This window comes from Eschrichtius robustus, chromosome 3 (assembly GCF_028021215.1).
Source record: "Eschrichtius robustus isolate mEscRob2 chromosome 3, mEscRob2.pri, whole genome shotgun sequence".
NCBI lineage: Eukaryota > Metazoa > Chordata > Mammalia > Artiodactyla > Eschrichtiidae > Eschrichtius > Eschrichtius robustus.
The window spans coordinates 171356690-171371218 of NC_090826.1; the positions used below are offsets into that span (position 1 = coordinate 171356690).

General features: G+C 37.4%; 1 long non-coding RNA gene across 1 annotated transcript; it reads left to right on the plus strand.

The window, feature by feature from the left end:
• Window positions 1–8171: 8171 nt before the first annotated feature.
• LOC137761624 (uncharacterized) lies at window positions 8172–14306 on the plus strand. Its single transcript, XR_011073436.1, has 3 exons — window positions 8172–8461; window positions 13810–13868; window positions 14142–14306. It is a non-coding gene; the product is annotated as an uncharacterized lncRNA (long non-coding RNA).
• The last annotated feature ends 223 nt before the right edge of the window (window positions 14307–14529 follow it).

Sequence of the window (14529 nt, forward strand, 5' to 3'; positions counted from 1 at the left end):
GGTCAAGTTCTCTCTTCTTTTAGTTACTCTGACCAATGTCTTGCAAGAAAGTTTAGCTCAAGGCAAACTAGACAGTATTTTGGAAGCAGCCTTCCGATACGTGTTTTGCAGCAACCAGAAATCCTTGTAAACCAGTGGTTGGAGATAGGCCTATTGAAAGGAAAATTGTGGAAGACTTTTAGAGAGTCCAAAAGATTACTGGGTGTTTTAGTAGAGAACTAAGTTGTTTAGAGCATATTCTTTTTTGGTTATTTGATTCTAAGGGGTTTTTTGCCTTTCATTGTCTTTGATCTATTTTACAATTCTGTAGATCTAAGTCAACCTGTAGAAAAGTGAATAGTAATACAAATAATTCTTGTCTATATACATGCAAATACATTCTCTCTAGTGCAGGTTCAGTTGACTTACCTTTTCTAGAGTTGAAGAAGCCAGTTTTGTACCCATAAAGAAAATGTACTTCAGTATAACCAATTGACTTACATATTTGTCTGGTCTTTGAGGTTTCCTTTGAACAAATTGCAACTTCTTTTCTGATTTTCTCACTAATTAACGAGTCAAATAAAATCTTTGATACATGTCCATTTTATATCATAGAGTCATGATTTTAACTATTTAAAAGAAATGTATCTCTATCACTATGCCTGTCGGCTTGCTAGATTCACCAGAGAGTGAGTGAATTAAAATATTTTATCCAATTTCTAATGCACACAGCTTAAATAACTTTAATTTAATAAAATATTTCACCCAATCTATGTATCTCAAATATATTGAAATTTCACTAATAAGCACCCAATTGTAACATTCATTAATCTAAATACTGACTCCAAGAATCTGATATGTATTGTGTTAATTAACAAGGTCTCAGGGGCTGATCAAGATATGAATAAAAGAAGTGCTTTTAATAGACACATGTGGCCTTTCCGATATGATACTAATTGGTTTTTCCAGAGTACAGATTTTCAGTCGAAGGAAGTGACTGTCCTTAGAACTGAAGCTTAAATTAAATGACATATTTACAATATCATAATGTCTATACTGAAGTATTTTAAAATAAGCTACAAACATCATAACACTGCCCTTTAAAGACATTAAGAAAAACCCTCAAAGTGGAAAGTTTCGCATTCTATAGCACATTAGTTCATGTAATCTTTAAACACAAAGTAATTTGGCACTTACATTGTTAGCAAATGAAAAGTTGATGAAATTTCATTTGGGTTGAAATGAATCCTGACAACTTGAGGTATCATATAGCTATTCACAGAAATCTGCAGAAAAAATTGTGTGTATTGAACTTTAATATAAGTATGTATTTTTTGAAGAGGGAAAAGAAAGAATTATACAAAGTAGGTAGTAATTTACATATAATAACAGTGCTTCGCATTTATATATACCACGGTTAACCATTTCAAAGTGAATTTGTGACCCAATAAGAGCTAAGCAGTAGAATTTCAAGCCAATTCAGCAGTAAGGATAAGCAATTCCTTCTCCAATGGAACATCTATAATGGGGGAAGGAAACATTTAAAGGAAGGACATTTGAGTAATGGGGGAGAGTACTCAGCTCAGAAAATGTTTTCTAGTCACCTAAAGTCACAGAGTAACTCATCTGAATACTAGGAGCGTTTCCTACTTAAAGTCATAGGACAGAATCCATTTGAGTTTGAGAGGGACCTCATTTCTTACAGGTTTCATGTTGTATGGGATTGTGCAATAAAATATGAGGAACAGGAGTAACAGTTGCAAAAGCAGTAAATGTTCTGTTGCAAATCTTAGGGCAGTTGAAGCCAAAATCCTGTATTTTAAGATGGAAACCTGGAACAGTTGCAGAGAATTGAGGACTGAGTGCTCTATGAGGGAAGCAATCAGACCAGCTTGATTCAATGAGAATTGTAGCCACATACAATTTGGATTGGAGACAGTATGGAGACAACAGAAACAGGAAATGGGGTGAAAATATTTCTCTTGACAGCTTGGCTAAGGGGCTCACTAATACCCTAGAGAAGGGATTTGATTAATTTCCACCAGAACTACATTGTTCTTATATCTGCAAGTGATTTGCAATTTGCTGTACACTTTTATGCTTGAGCTGTTAAAAGCTCATGTTATTCCAGGGTATAGTTTTAGTTTATATAAATTTCAAAAAAGTAGTAAAGTTAAAGAAATAAAATCTTAAGTTAAGATAAATCTCCTTAGGTTATGTTAAGAAGCATTTAAATCAGGAGAACTGAATGGACAATTATAGTTCCTATTTTCATAGATCTATTAAGTATCCTTTATAAAAACTGATTAGAACAAGGCTGTTTCATTGGATCAGTCAACTCTTGTTTCCACCATATTGTTTTTTCACCTCTGTCCTTTTGCGATTGCCAACTGAAGAATGTTGCTCGCCATCTGGCTCTACAAGGGTTGAGTCATTAGCCACTGCAGTCCCTGACCTTCAACTTGCCCTGAAAGGAGTTCAGGACTGAGATCAGGAATGAGACACTCTGTGCTCTGGGAAAACTGGCAGAACAGGCCTTCAGATCGTTTTTCAGGAGAAAATTTTTATGAACCCAATTTCTTGCATCTTCCCATACTTAGAAAAGCACTACAATCATTAACTAAGATATCTGTTTCTCATGACTAGCAGCAACTGTCTACCGAGATGTGTGCTTGATTGCACGTTTTTTTCAAAATCACACATATGCTGACCTCCCTCCCACCTCTTTGGAACAGTTTCTCTGAGCTAGCTGAAAGGCTGTCTCCTGGGCTACGGTCCTCAGTAAGTCCCCAGATAAAACCGAAACTCACAGCTCTCAGGTTGTGCATTTTTATTTCAGCCATCACTATGATCCCCCCTTTAGGAGTCACATTCTCCAGTCTAGCAGTACCCCTCCCCCAACCCCCTGCCCCCAAACACTAGGTTCACTTCTGCTCATCCTTCCACACTGGGCTTACCGTTCAATTCTTGCTGGAAGCCTTCACTGACCCACACTGTATGCTACCCTGTGCATAAGCCTATGATGGTATTGCCACAGTTTATTTAGTGTTTCTGTCTCTATCTTCCCACCTGTGAACCCTCTGTGGGCAGGAGCTGTGTCTTATCCATCTCCATATCCTTAGCAGCTTGAACCATGTGTCCAGCACACAGTAAATGTTTAACAAACACTGAGGGGAAGATTGAAGGAGTGAACTGTAATTTCGTGTTAATTTAACTCAACACTTTCATATTACATAATAGAAAACAAAGACCCAACTTCCTTTTCTGGCCTTGTGTCAGACAGGGTGATCTTCTACAAAACACTTGTAAAAGGCATGGAAAATGTCATCAACATTATCTCCAATGCACAGAGTAGCTGTGATTACCAGGGACTAACTTTAAGTGGAAGTTTGAAACCGGAAGGTGAAGGATCACTGGGTTTGCTGAACACTTCTTCACCTGAATGCTGGTTTTAGATCAGGTGGGAAGAGAATCCAGGGCAAGGTCAGGGGAGGGTGGGGGAGGTGAGGGAGGTGAGGCAATTAGGATGTTTGAAAGGCCACACCCTTATGAAAATATGGACTGGGAAAAAAATCCTCATGAAAAGGGAATGATAAAGAAACTTGTCTTTTTCTGTTAGGGTTCTGGGTAGCAAAACAAATTTCCTGACAATGTTTAACACAGATCCGCCATCATATGGGTTTTGACTGATCAGCGAAATCCCAAGCTAAGGTATTAATATGATGGCCCACCAGCATCCTGGGGTGTCTGACAGAAATATGTAAATTCCCGCTGGAGGGGCAGATTTCAACCCTGATGCATAGGCTTGTCAGAGATATACACAGGCTAAACAGGAACACACTAATCAAAGTTTATATAACACACAAAGAAACAAATATGCAGGAGGCCGACTTGTTGGATAAATAACATATAATGAGTATGCTTAAAATGTTTAAAGAAAAATGAGCCCCACTTTGGTTAAACAGGACTCAGCAAATTTGTGGCAAAAATCTGAACTATATTATATCCAAGGCTGGCTACATAATTTGCATGGTCCAGTGCAAAATGAAAATGCAGGGCTCCTTGTTCAAAAAAGGAGGAAAAAAGTGTCATTAAAAGCACTAAAGTAAAAAGTTTTTTCTTTAAAAACATTCCGTTACTTGTAAAACATAATAGGGATAATAATGTTGCCTGAGTAACAACATAAACTTACAAATTGCGATAATATGTTGGCTTCATAATTTTAAATAAATAACAATACTTTATTAATGTGGTATCTTGATTAATCGTAAAGTTTTTCTGACTCAATCTTCTACAAATTTATTAGGTCATCGAAATTTATACTTTTAGAAATTTTATTTTCAATCAATGTAATTGAAAGCAGGGTCAGTTCTCTTGGCAGATGCAAGATTGCAAATAATTCTTGAATATTCAATTTTAAGAAGAATTTATCTGTTGATGCAACTGTTACTGGAGCTGTTAATAGTATTTTAAAGACTGACAACATTGGAATAAATCATCTAGAGCTGATGATTCTTATAGAACAATTTTTTAGAAAAGATTTCACTTTTTATACACATCATGTAAGTATGAATTTAATTTTCAATGTAAATGTACACAATGGCATTTTATTGTTTTCTCTAACATTTCCTGTAACTTGCAGAGGTCATATAAAAAAAACCAAAGGTGGCTTCAAGATTTATATACAATTCAGAACATTTGTTTATACATTATATTATAATATATTCAATTACAAAGGAAAAATGATTTTAAAATTGTCTGCCTTGTTAATAGCTAGTTATCTGAAGCTTCATGTGAGAATAATGTTCTTTTTTGTTGACTGCAACAATCTTTAATTCCTGTATCTAAGTTTGTGGAGATTTGCTTTGCAATGCTGTAGAAGTTTGCAAAACCAGAGATTCTAAATCCTTTAAAGAATTTTAATAATAATTGAGTATGGTTTATTGCAATGTCTGTGTGCACAGTCTTATTCTGTAATAATTTGCTGACAAAGTTGACTGCTTGAGCATAGGTATTTCCTGTTCTAGCGCTCAGACTGGAGAATTAGTTTTGGTACAGATGCTGTAAGGACGGGATCTGGGGATGAATGGGCTAGCTGACCTCTCACCTCTGGTCTTGGTGCTGCCACTGTGCACAGCCCCTGTTCTCTCCCTCCGCCATGGCCATGGCTGCTGCTGCCCCAATTGATGCTTTTGCCCCATACTCACTGTACCAGAGGACCCAAGTCTGTACATACGTGTGCTGACACCTGGCGTATCCGCTCTGCTCAAGCTTCATTCTCCCATCCAACTTCACTTACAAAGCACAACTTCAAAGATAAAATTATTAAGGATTTCAAGTCAGGGACAGGGAAGCATTAGACCAGATGCTTGGCCCTTTTGAGAACAGGGCCCTATGCAGCTGCACTCGTTATCTTCCCATAAACCTTGCCCTGATTGCGTAACTTCATTTCCTTCTCCCTACCACATTTTAAAGCGGCTAGAGCAAATCTATTCTCCAGTGAATACTGGAAAATCAGTGTTGAGAAGATAATTACTGGTCTATGTTCAAACAAAGTAGTAACCAAAACAAGTGTAGAACTTGGACCATTTGACTTTAAGCTTGAGATTGTTTTAGATTGTTTAGGCTATATTTCCACAGTCATGCCAAGGGGAAGGAGGCTGGGGGAGGGATGGATTGGGAGTTTGGGATTAGCAGATGCAAATTGTTACATAGAGGATGGATAAACAACAAGGTCCTTCTGTATAGCTCAGGGAATATATTCAATATCCTGTGACAAACCTTAATGGAAAAAAATATGAAAAATAATATATATATGTATATATTATATATATATATATAATATAAAGTTATATGTGTAACTTTTTAAAAAGTACACAAATTTCCTTAGCTAAAAATTTTGATGTTTAGCAACGCTCCCCTTAGTTTAATACTAATTCTATAAGTGAGAACTGGAAAAACTTAGGCATACTAGGGATTCAACTTAACCTTACATGTAGCCCTGAAAAATCCCACTTAGTATACTATACATATGATGAAACTCAAAGGATAATTTATTGTTCTCTCTGATGAGCTCGCTTTACACAGAAAGTCAATAGTATTAGGAAAAACTTTCCAAAACAAATGTGTGTATCTGTGTAGTTGTATGCATATACCACTCTGTGAATAGGTAATCACTCAGATTAGATAACACTTTTTGATATTTCCGTATGTTTCATATGGTCTTTATGTGCACATGGAATGATCCAGTATGTTGACTGGTAAATATTAACAACATATTTCTAAGGCTGGTCCACAACCAGTTTCTAAGGAGATTAATCCTTCAGTCCTTCTATTGGATCCCTCCCCAGTCTTTGCTATTTCCATCACTGCCTGAAACTCACTGAATCTGGAGTTGAGACCAAGAGAAAGTTTACGGGAGAAGTTTTGGATTTTATTCTTCATGATGATTTGAAAGAAAGGTCCATTAAAAATGGCCTTTGAGAAGCTGGATGGTTGAAATGCTATTCTAACGGCACTGTTGGAGGCTTTGGACATAGCTAAGTGAAGCCAGTTGGATGAAGGGTAAACTAAACTCATTCTTTCCAATGTCTTGTCTATCAGGAAAGAAAACATAAGGGCTACGTCTTCACTTTTAATATGATATGATAAACACAGGAAAGGGAACAGCATTCATTGTGTTTAATATCCCATGAAGGTATTTGAGCAAGGCAATATTTTATTGTCTGAGAATATAACAAATGTCTATGTCATTTCCCAGGAATGAAACATGTCAAGAAATGATCATGGCTTGGGAAAGAGCATGCTTTTGCTAATAAATCATAGAATGTAACATAATATGGTGTGACTATGTTAAACAAATAATTATATCTACAAATGGAATCTGAGCCAAAAGGGAAACATACACTATTTTGCTTTGCTTTGGACTCCACCCCACACTCACACAAGCATACATGCTCATGGTGCACACACATCTCACGCACATACACAATATCATACTTAAAGATCAGGGATGTATTGCTTGATGGCCCAGAGAATATAGACTAGTGGAAGCACAGTTGATTTTGGTTACCTCTGCCCCATTCTCCTCCTCTGAGTCTCCATGTCTATGCCATACTCCAGTGATGGAATGTAGAGGAATTTTGTATCCTGAGCCTGCTTTACTTAAAACCTAGAATAGAGTAGGAGTTGCTAAAACTGACTACACAGTTGACATGAATATCAAAAGCCCCACCTCCCTTCTATCTCCCAAACACCAAAACACCAACTTTCCTACTTAGAATCTTCAGGCTTGGTATTTCCATGCTCATTCTAAATTTTGCTACTTGCCTGCTTTTCTCCCATCCCCTCATATTTGAGGGGAGGTAAGCCACATAGTGGTTTTTTTACACAGTAAGTACACAATAAATTTGTATCATGTAAATACATGGAAATGTTTTTCTGAAAAGCAGATGAATTATTTCTTTCTACTCTATCTACCTTTTGAAAAGAAACTGAAGCAGATACCCAGAGGTCTCTGAATAGATCCAGTTATTCTTGATTTTGTTCTGAACTTCTGAGGTACCAGATCATTCATTCTGATGTCTTCGTGTCCTCAGAGATCGAGTGTACCTGCTTTAAAGTCTGAGCAAGCTGGGTAGGGGTGTGTGTGTGTGTGTGTGTGTGTGTGTGTGTGTGTATACGGGCTGGTGGGGGGGGGCAGGAGCCATTCTCAGCAAGTCTGACAGAATTTTCTAAATGTTATTACTGTTGGCAAAGTCTTATCTTAGATAAGGTGGTAAATTAGTAAACTGCCATGGAAAAGTATGATTTTATAAAATTAGACGGGGTATAAAGAAACACAATTAATTCCAGGCCCTCAGGCAAGAGAGGTGAAGTAACTGGAGTCTTTGTGCTTTCAGATTATCAGATATACCATCTTTTCTTCTGAGTAATAGCAGGCACTCTCTGGCTGTCAGTGGAAATGCCAGGTATGCACTTGCAATGTGGACGAGGCCACCCTAGGATTACACTTTGTTGTCTTTAGGGAGAAAAAGAGTGAATCACCCTCCAAGGGTCTGTTTTCTCCCATTAACCCTAAACCCCAATGTCACAATTTATTACATCTTAAAAATGACCAAAGATTGGTTACCAGCTCCAAATTAGCCAATAAGATCCACAATGAAACACCCAGAAAGCCCCATCAACATGAAAATACACTTTAGGCTCATGAAGTGTCTTGAATTTTAAGGGATGGTGCTGGAAAGAGTTTAGAGAGATGGAGATTGAGAAAAGTCCTCTTTCTATTTGCACAGAGCCTCAGGCTGAGAAGGAAAGAGGGAAAAAACAAACATGCAAGAACAGGGTACAGAGGTGTACCAACTAATGCCACATTCCATGGGCCAACACTATGTGAGGACATCAAGGGAGCTAGTCTACAGACCATGAAAGATCTACCCTCCTTTTGCTATTGGATCTCAGCTCCCTTTGCATCTTCTGAGAGGTAAGTTCCAAGTTCTTTCAACAATCAGTCTCTGAAGTGCTGTGCAGCTAGGAATTATCATCTCAAGTAGATACTTTAGACCACACAGATTTTCACTCTTCACCAAAACAAGATAAAAATGTAATTGAATTAAGAGTTAAAAGGGATGGGACTTAGAGGTGAAACATAGTTCAACCTCTCATACAGTGTTATGTAAGGTCCCCTTTGCAGTAATTTGGTAGAAAATGTCCTCAGAGGCACTTGTTAAGAAAAAAATTTTTTAAATGTGAGAAAAGAGACATAATCATCACTGGAAAAATGACTTTTTCTTTAGGCAGAACCTTTCTGCTGAGAGGGAAGATTTACAACTATCCTAATCTAATTCATAATGTACGTGGGAGTCACCAATATGCTACCTCAAAAATAGCCTTCACATATGTCAGCCAACAGTTTACTCATTTAAGAAATATTTATTGAGTACTTACAGTATGCCAGATAGCATTCTGAGCACTGGGGATGTGGCAGTATGCTCCTTTCAAGGGGCAAAAATGAAATAAATAAGTAAACATTGGTTAGAGGTAGCTATTTTAGTGTGAGTGATGAGGGAAAGCCTTTCTGAGAAGGAGACCTTGACTGAATTTCAAGAACAAGACAGTCACACGAAGATCTGGGAAAATGACATTCTGGGCAAAGGAAGAGCCCACTTGGAGATGCTGAGGCAGAAACGGGTTTGGCGTGTTTAAGGGATAGAGTGAAGGGCAGAGTGGTAAAAGGGAGTGAACAACAGAGAGAGTGGCCCAGATCAGATCAGGCCTCACAGGCTATAGTCAGAACTTTGAATTTGATTTTAATTGCAATGGGAAACCCTTGGAGGATGATAATCAGGGGTATTATGTGATTTTATGTTGCAAAGATATCAATCTTACTGCTCTGTGAATAAGAGATTACAGGGGCAAGAGACGATTACAGGGAGACGAGCTAAGAATATTCAAGTAGTTCACGTTATAAATATCCGGGTGCTAGGCTACAGAAGCAATAATAGGAAACACTTATAAAATGTTTACCATATGCCAAGCACTGTTCCAAGCATTTTAATTATAGCAACTCACAGAATCCTCATAACAACCCTACCGCAATTCCATTTCACAGGTGAGATAACTGAGGCCCAGGAATTTTGAGGGGCTTGGCCATAGCAGTTAAGTGACAGAGCTGGAATTCAGATAGTCAGGCTTAGAATCTGTGCTTTCAATTATGGTAGAAACCATAGAAACGGAGAAACACGAATTAGTGTATTAGTTTCCTACTGCTGCTGAAAAAAATTGCCACGACTTTAATGGCTTCTACATCATGAGTTTATTAGCTTATAGTTCTGTAGCTGAGAAGTCTGAAATCAGTTTTCCTGGGCTAAAATCAAGGTGTCGGCAGGCCTGTGTTCCGCCTGGACCCTCTAGGGGAGAATTCATTTCCTTCGTATTCCAGTGTCTAGAGGCTGACCTCACACCTTGGCTTGTCTAACATAGCCTTTTCTTTCTTTACTTCCACTGTCACCTTCTGTCTGATCTAACCCTGATCCTCCTGCCTCCCTCTTCTGAGGACCCTTGTGATTACATTGGGTCTACCAGATAATCTCTCCATCTCAAGATCTTTAACTTAATCACAACTGGAAGGTTCCTTGTCCATGCCGTGTAAAATATTCACAGGTTCTGGAGATTAGAATGTGGAAATCTTTGGGGAGGCTTTATTCAGCCTACCATAGACAGGTTCAGGATTCATTTTAAAGGTAGTGCCAACAAGACTTTGCTGACAAATAGGATGGGGGAATGAGGGAAGGATTTATACATCAACGATATCTCCTAAGTGTTTTTGGCTTGGGAAACTGGCTGGATGGTGCTACCATTTGTCAGGATGAACAAAATACTATGGAAGAAGTCATTTTGCCGGGGTAAGCTGAAGAGTTCAGTTTTGCTCATGATAAGTTTGAGGTGCTGAATTGAGATCTCAAGTAGTTGGTTACATGATAGCCATCGTCCACATTTTGAGTGGAGTGGAGGGGACAAGGCTAGAGAAAGGAGTTTAGGAACTGGCATCCTTTTCTGTTACTAAAAACCATAGCATGGGTGAGATAATCAGGAAATAAGGTAAGAAGAGAGATCCAAAGTCTAACCCCTGGAGCACTTATCCCTAACAATTATTTAGGGGTTAAGCAAAGGAGCAGAAGAAGTCAGCAAAAAAACCTAAAGAAATAGTGTAGAAAATGAGAGAGAAACTAAGAAAATGCAGAGATAGATAATCCCAGAGAACAGCGTGGTGGAGAATGTGTCCACCAATATCTATTCTCTACTTCTTCCGCAGAATTAGAGTGTAGCTGGGCAAATGCCTACCCTTTGAAAAAATTGTGTTTGCAAACACCTGTTGCACCAAGGTGTGGCCGCATGCTAAATGCCTCAAGTGGATTGTGAGAATGGCACGTGCCATTTCCAGGCTGTACCCTTATAACATTGCACATGCACTTCCCATGCTTTTTTCCCCAACTTCCATCACGTAGGTAAGAACAGTGCACTAAGGAATGGTAGAGAAACAAGATGGAAAGATGGAGGAGAACAACTCAGACTTTGACTGTTATATGAGAGAGAAATGAAGTCTTTATTCTTTAAAGGACACTGCTGTTAAGCCTCTTTGATCTTTAAGACACTGTATTGTTGCCCAGCTACATCTTAGTTAATTCAGAAATTGGCACTAAAAGTGGGGTTCTTCCAACCAAACCAATATACATGACATTGGCTTAGTGGTCAGGCAGCAGTTGGCCTGGACACGCCAGAGAGCTTATGACCTTTATAATGCTGTGACAAGAGAGTTGGTAAAGCTCTTTCCTATAATAAATTTTATGGCCTTTGTTCACTGAGCCTGTACGTTAAAGAGAAGCAAGAAAAAGCCAGAAGTTTTGGGTATGTTTCCAGTTCTTTGCTGCTTTAACAAGGTGTTTCAAAAAAGATACAATCTCAGAAAATAAGTGGCTAATTTGCAAACAGAAAAGAAAGAAAATAGACAGTGCCTAGAAATTTGGAGTCTCTCATGTTAGGAAAAGCTAACTCTTTATATACCTCAAATAGAAGAGAATATTACATGTAAACTTAAAAAAATTTGAGGGGACAGAGGATGGACAAAGAACAGACCAAGGAAGTGGCTTTTCCAACCAGGCTTGTGGTTCAGAAGACCTCAAAGTAGTTATCATTCAAGTGAGCAATAGGCATGTGTCACAAGTGGAAATAGTGAAATATAGCAGGAATTAGAAATATGTCCAAAAAAGACCTTTAGGTAGTTTGCTAACACATGAAAACAACTGGAAGCAAAAATATCTAAAGTCTAATATCAATTTTTTTAAGGGAATTGTATTGGCAAAGAAATGACTGTTTAAGCTTTAGTCAATTTACAGGACATCAAAACTGCACCAGCAGGAAGTAGGACATAAAGGTTGTACTTTTGCCAAGAGAACATAGTTCCCATCACTTATTTTAGATGTGGCTCTGAAGGATAATGGACTAATAAGAATTTACCAGAGTTTTAAAAATGGACACAGATCAATGGAAAAGAATAGAGTCCAGAAATAAACCCACACATATATGAACAATTAATTTATAATAAGGGAGCCAAGAATATACAACGAGGAAAGGGTAATCTCTTCAACAGATGGTGTTGGGAAAACTGGACAGCCACATAAAAAAGAATGAAACCAAACAACTACCTTACATCATACACAAAAATTAACTCAAAATGGATTAAAGACTTAAATGTAAGACCCGAAACCATAAAACTCCTGGAAGAAAATGTAAGAAGTAAGCTCTTGACATTGGTCTTGGCGATTATTTTTTGGATTTGACACCAAAAGCAAAGGTAACAGAAGCAGAAGTAAACAAGTGGGACTACATCAAACTAAAAAGTTTCTGCACAGCAAAAGAAATCACCAACAAAATGAAAAGGCAACCTACTGAATGGGAGAAAATATTTGTAAATCACATATCTGATAAGGGGTTAATAGCCAAAACTATAAAGAGCTTATACAAGTCAGTAGCAAAAAACACAAACAATCCAATTAAAAATGGGTGGAGGACCTCAGTAGACATGTTTTCATTGAAGGCTTATGGATGGTCAACAGATACATGACAAGGTACTCGACATCATCTCACATCTGTTAGAACGGCTACTATCAAAAAGCTAAGAGATAACTAGTGTTGGTGAGGATGTGGAGAAAAGGAAACCCTTGGTCGCTGTTGGTGGGAATATAAATTGGTACAGCTCCTATGGAGAACAACATGGAGCTTCCTTAAAAAAACTGAGAACTACCTTGTGATCCAACAATCCCACTTCTGGGTATATATCCAAATGAAAACAAGATATCAAAGAGATATCTGCTCACCAATGTTCATTGTAGCATTGTTCATAGTAACCAAGATATGGAAACAATATAATTGTCCATCAATTATGAATGGATAAAGAAGATGTGGTATGTGTATGCAATGCAATACTATTTAGCCATGAGAAAGAAGGAAATCCTGCCATTTGTGACAACTTGGATGGACTTTGAGGGCATTACACTAAGTGAAACAAGTCAGACAGGGAAAGACAAGTATTTCATGGTATATGTATAATCTAAAAAAAAAAAGTCAAACTCATAGAAACAGAGAGTAGAATGGAGGTTGCCAGGGGCTGGGGGATGGAAGAAATAGGGAGAGGTTGGTAAAGGGATACAAACCTTAGGCTATAAAATGAATAAGTTCTGAGGATCTAATCTAAAACATGGTGACTAGTTCATAAACACTGTATTGTAATGTAATTGAAATTTGCTAAAAGAGTAGAATTTAAATGTTGTCTCTCACACACAAAAGATAAATATTGAGTTGGTGAACGTGTTAACTAAATGGGGAGAATCCTTTCACAATGTATACGTGTTATCAGGTCACCACGATGTACACTTTAAATATCTTACAATTTTATTTGTCCATTATACCTCAATAAATCTGCAATCAACAAGAAAAGAACTTATTAGTGTTCAATGCTGGGGAAGATGAAGGAAGGACGATGATCAAGAAAGTTCCTCTCTCAATCTCCCAATTTATCCCTCCCATGGGAAAAGAATTTAGAGAGAGTGGATATATGTATATGTATAACTGATTCACTTTGCTGTACAGCAGAAACTAACACAACTTTTTAACCCAATAAAACTGTACTCCAATAAACTCCAACAAATTTGTAAAAATTTATAGTAAAAACTATACTCCAATATACTCCAATAAAAATTAAAAAAAAAAAAAAAGAAAGTTCCTCTCAGAGAGTAGAAGCAGTGTGAATTGAGACCATCTCTGTTGTCATAGCAGGAAGACTTCAAAATCCCGCCCATCAGAATTCAATCCTTCCTAGAGACCAGTGACTGGTATGTATTTCCCATTCCTCTCTTTTAATTATTTTTTTAAGTTTTTACTTTGAAATAATTTTAGACTCACCAAAAATTTGCAAGAATGTAAGTTCTTTTATACCTCTCACCCACCTTCCCCCAAAGTTAACATTTTGCACAGTCATAGTACAATTATCAAACCTAAGAAATTAATATTGGTACAGTCTGTGAAGTAAGCTAGAGACTTTATTTAGGATTTCACCAGTTTTTCCACTAATGTCTTTTTGTGTGTTTGTTGGTTTGTTTTTACAGAAGTCAATCTGGAATCCTGCATCATGGATTCAAGTTGTCATGTATTCTTTATTCTCCTCATAATGTGTGACAGTTCCTCAGTCTTTTCGTGATTTTCATAACCTTGACCCTTCTGAAGAGTAATGTTCAGTAATTTTGTAGAATTTTCTTCTATTTGTATTTGTCTAACGTTTTCTCATGATTAGATGGAGGTTATGAATTTTTTACCAGAATGCCACAGAAGAGATGTGTCCTTTTCTGTACACTATATCAAGGGGCATATGAAATAAATAAACCTCATTATTGGTGATGATAACCTTGATTACATGGTTAATATGATATCGGATGGGTTTCTCCATTGTAAAGCCACCATGTTTTCCTTTATAAATAAATACCTTGAAGAAATACT